A 6,468-nucleotide genomic window follows, 5' to 3' on the forward strand; every position below is an offset into this window, starting at 1 on the left:
TTTGACTGTACATCTACAGTATGTAGGCCCCTCAGCACAGAAGAACACTGAGACCAGAGACATTTATTATTTAAAATGAGTGAGAGGAACAACTAGTATTTGGGAGGCCATCTTTGAACCACATACTCTACATAAGCAGCATATCTCCTCAATGACTATGGCGCCTAACATGGGAGTGTTCTCTGCGCAGAGGGGGGAGGTCAGAAGGGGCTAAAATTGAATAGATGATTTGAAACAATTCTTGTGTGATGAGTACATTTCCTGAGACCTAAACACGTGTCTAGGCTTTAGCTTAGTGAGCTATGGCTAACCCATGCAGAAGATGCGGGTTGGAATTCCGACAGTGACACTACATTGAACATATAGTTACTCTACAATTCAAAGTCTTTTCTCTGTTGATAGACAGCTGTCAGCATGGTGATACATAAAAGAAACAGCTGTACTCTACAGTACATCCAAGATAGGCCAACTGCTTCAATATAATCACATCTGCTGTCTGTTCTCGTGTTACATATAGCTGGGTGTCTCATATAGATGAGTCGGTGGAACCCTGACTGAACTTTTCAAGTGGACACAGTTTCTCCTGAATCCCTCCCCATCTCCCCCCCATCTCCTCCCCCTCCTCCCTCCCCACCCCCCCTTCTCCTCTTCCCTCACTCCCCATTCCCCCCTTCTCCTCCTCCCTCCCTTACTCCCCATTCCCCCCTTCTCTTCCTCCCTCCCCACCCCCCCTCTTTCTCCTCCTCCCTCCCTCACTCCCCATTCCCCCCCTTCTCTTCCTCCCCCCCCCCCTTCTCCTCCTCCCTCCCCACCCTCCCCCCTCTTTCTCCTCCTCCCTCCCTCCCTCCCTCCCTCCCTCCCTCACAGCCCTATACCAGGCCCTCCAGCAAGTTACCGCCTCTGTGAACAGCAGCAGAGTGACATTTCACAGCGTCACTGCGATGCCTCCGTCTGGCTGAGAGTGTGAGCTGGCACCACACGCCCGGGGCACGGCCAGCGCTGGCCCCCAGTCACAGGGAGTTACTCCGAGAAGTTCCCTGACACCGCGAGGAGGGGGAATATGTTCAGACAGAGGGCTCACCGTACCAAACCCGGTCCTCTGTGGCTCAGTGGGTAGAGCATGGCGTTAACAACGCTTAGGTTGTGGGTTTGATTCCCGCTGGGACCATCTATACTGAGAAGTGTATGCACTCACTGCAATGTAAGTCGCTTTGGATAAAAGCGTCAGCTAAATGGGAGATATACCAAACGCAACACACTGCATGGCCCTTGTTCCTGCATCGCAGTCTAATCTGACTTCTCAGCAGTTGCAAAGTACTGCTTTTGTTCTGAGTCTTAGTGTAATCCGTTGAAGTGGTGAAAGAAAGAGGACTGCTCTTTCCTTTTTGCTTTTTTGACGGATAACAAATAGAATTTCCTGCATTATGACATCCTCTTTTTCACCATATCAGCACATACAGTTGAAGTCGGAAGTTAACATACACCTTAGCCAAATACATTTAAACTCACAATTCCTGACATTTAATCCTAGTAACCATTCCCTGTCTTAGGTCAGTTAGGATCCCTACTATATTTTAAGAATGTGAAATGTCAGAATAATAGTAGAGAGAATTATTTCTTTCAGCTTTTATTTCTTTCATCACATTCTCAGTGTTTACATACACTTAGTTAGTATTTGGTAGCATTGCCTTTAAATTGTTTAACTTGGGTCAAACATTTTGGGTAACCTTCCACAAGCTTCCTACAATAAGTTGGTGGAATTTTGGCCCATTCCTCCTGACAGAACTTGGGTAACTGAGTCAGATTTGTAGGCCTCCTTGCTCGCACACGCTTATTCAGTTCTGCCCACAAATTTTCTGGAGGATTGAGGTCAGGGCTTTGTGATGGCCACTCCAATACCCTGACTTTGTTGTCCTGAAGCCATTTTGCTACAAATTTGGAAATAAGCTTGGGGTCATTGTCCATTTGGAAGACCCATTTGCAACCAAGCTTTAACTTTCTGGCTGATTTCTTGAAATATTGCTTCAATATATCCACATAATTTTCCTTCCTCATGATGTCATCTATTTTGTGAAAGTGAACCAGTCCCTCCTGCAGCAAAGCACCCCCACAACATGATGCTGCCACCCCTGTGCTTCACGGTTGGGATGGTGTTCTTCGGCTTGCAATCCTCCCCCTTTTTCCTCCAAACATAAAGATGGTCATTATGGCCAAACAGTTCAATTTTTGTTTCATCAGACCAGAGGACATTTCTCCAAAAAGTAAGATCTTTGTCCCCATGTGCAGTAGCAAACCATAGTCTGGCTTTTTCATGGCTGTTTTTGGGCAGTGGCTTCTTCCTTGCTGAGTGGGTTTTTTTTTCTTTTGATTTTCCCATGATGTCAAGCAAAGAGGCACAAAGCAAAGAGAGTTTGAAGGTAGGTCTTAAAATACACCCACAGGTACACCTCCAATTGACTCACACACTGCACGGCCAATTAGTGTCCAATTAGCCTGTCAGAAGCTTCTAAAGCTATGACATAATTTTCTGGAATTTTTAAAGGCACAGTCAACTTAGTGTATGTAAACTTCTGACAGAGGGAGGGGGACAGACAGGGGGACAGACAGAGAGAGAGAGAGAGAGAGAGAGAGAGAGAGAGAGTGAGTGAGTGTGTGTGTGTATGTGTTCATTGTGCAGGGACAAGAACATGCCGAAGGCAACAGGGTGCTGGTTTGTTCTGCAGTTAAATGACAGATCAGTGATCATGAGCGGACTTGTGGCCAGGGCTGCATGCTCACACACACACACACACACACACACACTGCCCCCAAGCAAATGTTCACTATCTTCTTCATCTCATCTTATTTGCCTTCCCCTGCCCTTTCCCTTGTCCACATACAGATAGCCAAATCTGGATCCCCTATAGCCAGATGCATACAGTACCTACACACACTTCGCCTCATCCTGTCCTAGAGCAGAGCAAATCTCCACTCTCCCACTTCCCACTGTGTGTGTGTATGTGTGTGTGTACTGTATGTATCCTTCCCTCTTCCCCCGTTGCCACCCCACTACATCCCCGTCTTCTTCCTCCCTACTTCCAACTCCACCCTCCCTCCCTCCCACTATGTGTGTGTGTGTGTGTAATGTATGTGTGTGTACTGTATGTATCCTTCCCTCTTTCCCCCGTTGCCACCCCACTACCTCCCCTGTCCTCTTCCTCCCTACTTCCCCAACTCCACCCTCCCTCCCTCCCTCCCTCTCATGCCTCATTACCTTCCCCTCCCACCTCCTCCCCCTTTACCCCTTGCCACCCCCCTACCTCCCACCTTCTCCTCCCTCCCTCCTTCCCACCTCTTGTGTGTGTGTATGTGTGCAAGAGAGAGAGAGAGAGAGTGTGTGTGTGTGTGTGTCTGTCTGTGTGTGTGCGAGACAGAGAGAGGGAGGGAGAGAGAGAGAGAGAGTGTGTGTGTGTCTGTGTGAGAGAGAGAGAGAGGGAGAGAGAGAGAGAGAGAGAGTGAGAGTGTGTGTACTGTATGTGTGTGTACTGTATGTGTGTAATGTATGTGTGTGTGTACTGTATGTGTGTGTATGTACTGTGTGTGTGTGTGTATGTTTATGTGTCCTATATGCTTGTATGTGTGGAGGTGCTACAGTTGTAATTAATTTACATTATTTTTAAATATATAATATATTCATCATGTCTTTAAATCATACTGTATCTTAGCTTACCTACCATCGTTGCTTATCTTAGTGCTACTTCTACTACACTACTTTTTCAAAATATATCAATAATAATTCAACACATGAGTTCAGGCCATTCAAAGTGGAGGAGGGGTCAAGCTGTCAATCAGAGGGTGAGGGACCCAAGTCTCAGACACAGGAAGTCTATCTCCTCAGCCAAATCTGGAACCCCTGAATTGGCTTCCTGTTTCTGCCTGCTCCTTGGAGGCTCCACCACCACCTCCTCCTCCTCCTCCTCCTCCTCCTCCTCTTCCTCCTCCATAAGTCTGGCCTTCCTCTTCTTCAGCAATGCTATTGAACGAATGAGGTCCTCTCTATCTCTCTGGTGGTCACTCAAAGCCCTGGACATCATTCTCTTGTAGACTTGGATCAGACGACCCTTATCCTGCTTAGACAGGTTGTGGTCGTACATGATCTCGTAGCAGTGGTACTGGAGCATGGTCATGTTGTGTCTGAACCGCTGCTCCCGGTACTTCCAGGTGTGCCAGGGTGGGAGACCAGGGGCGGCTGCCTGCACAGGTGTGTGAGGCTGAGGAGAGGGAGGCTGTAGAATAAGTCATGATCAATTTCTGAATAATTCTTGTTACAATGTAATTCCTTCACAAATTATGCAGTTTTACAAATACTTATAATACAAATAGTGTAGATAAATAAATAGTGTTTTATAATACAACTAGTGTAATCATTTGGTGGAGAGAGAGGTACTCACTGCAGATGTGAGCCTAGGCTTGGTTGCCCACCTGCCTCCTTCCCCTGCAGCAGAGACCACCTGGAGTGTGGCAGAATGGTCAACTTGTTGAATATGGACGCTCATTTTTGAAAAAGCTTTTAGCTTGCAGAAATAACAGGTCTAGTCTTGGGGTTGTTGCCACCAAAACTGAATTCCATTCAACATTGCTGCCTATCAACCAAACATTCTAATCTCAAACATTCTGCTGAAGTTGCTAGGATTGATTGTGATATCAACACATTCAAAAGTAATTGCATCTTTATAATTCATAGTTTCCATGGCAATGAGTCGAATGTGTAGAAACAGTTTCAAATCAAATTTTGTGCTAAGCAACCAAACATTCTAAATTCACCCATTTTACCTCAGTAGATTTGTTTGATTGTGATGTCATCAAATGTACAGTAGGTAGTGTTAGCCCAAAGACAAAGGGATTGAATTAGAATTCAATGAATGAAGTCAGACACACACACACTTTTGAACCCAAGGTCTTTCTTGAAATACAGGTTTCATAATGAGACTAGCCTTCGCAATAGTGTGTGTGTATACAGAGAGGTAGTGCAATATTGTTTCCTTGAGTACACAGACTACTGCAGCCCTCTAGCCTTTTGCTATCATTCGGTCCACAAACACCAAACAGTGTCCATCTTTCATTTCACTCCCACCGTAAAGCAGCCTGATCAGTGGCCACCCAAGCTCGACCCTCCTGCATCTTTAATGGCCTCTCCCGCTCTCACTGTGTCAGCTACCATAAAATTACATCCTTACGTACTCAGGGTAGATGTTGCCCTTAGGCACTGTTCTAGGATCAGATCATCCTCTCCAAATCCCAATCTAAACCATTGGTGGGAAAAATGCTATACTGGCCCCTAGATCAGTTTTGAGGGTCAACTTCATCCTCCTCCCAGGCTTGGCCCGGCCAGGGTGACAATGCCATGGTTACAGTTGCCGTGTCTTCGGGAGAGAACGAGGCATTAAAAATGCATGACCCATTTAAACCGCATGTACCATGATTTGAGCAGATAAAAATTATATGATGCTTGTGTCCACAAGGGACCGGCTTCTCTCACAACAATGAGAAGCAATGTGAATCTCTCTCTCTCTCTCTCACATACACACACACACACACTTGCAAAATCTTTTCCTCTCTCTCTCACACAGTCTCCTGGGTAACACACACAGAGCTGGTGTGACCCTGTAGAAAATGTGTGGGTGTGTACAGTACAGTGTGTGTGTGTGTGTGTATATGGATAAGTTGGGATATGTGTGTGTGTGTGTGTATCCAAACCAAAAGCCTGACCAGTGGCAGGGTTTAGACCAAATCCAATGGTTATTTCCATGGTAGTGTTGCCATACCTCCAAATCACGTTGTTCTCACACCTCTGTGTCATGACACATCCCTCATTTTAAACAGGTTTCCACCCCTTTGTAGCTACTTTCCGCAAAGGATTTCCCTAGGCTTTCCAAACAAGGAAAGCGTGGTCTCAACATGGTTATTTCTTTGGCTGTTTCCAAGGTTATTTCCATCTTTTGAACAGAAAAAAGCCACATTTTGCTGCCTCACTAACAATCAGCATTCATGGTAGCCTACGATAGTGTGAGCGTATCAGAGACGTTATTAAAATGCTTGGAGCCTGGCACTTCCGCAAGGGAAGCGTGAGAGAGCAAATCAGGGTCATCACAGACAACTGCACTCATTATTCACTGTGGTGAGACTATGAAATACACACACACACACACACACACACACACACACACACACACAAATACAGAAGCACGCAAGCACCTGTCCTCTTGTGAACATCTCAGAAACATACACACACACACACACACACACAAATACAGAAGCATTTGCAAGCACGCACACCTGTCCTCTTGTGAACATCTCAGACACACACAGCACTTAAGACACCTTGCTAGAAATATTCAGCTAAGGAGAACATTTTATGAACATATTATTTGGGCCTGCCAAGCGGACGCTTCCGTCTTAAATAGCAACTGAACCACGCATCAACCAGCC

The sequence above is a fragment of the Argentina silus genome, assembly GCF_951799395.1.
Source record: "Argentina silus genome assembly, chromosome: 16".
NCBI classification, from domain to species: domain Eukaryota; kingdom Metazoa; phylum Chordata; class Actinopteri; order Argentiniformes; family Argentinidae; genus Argentina; species Argentina silus.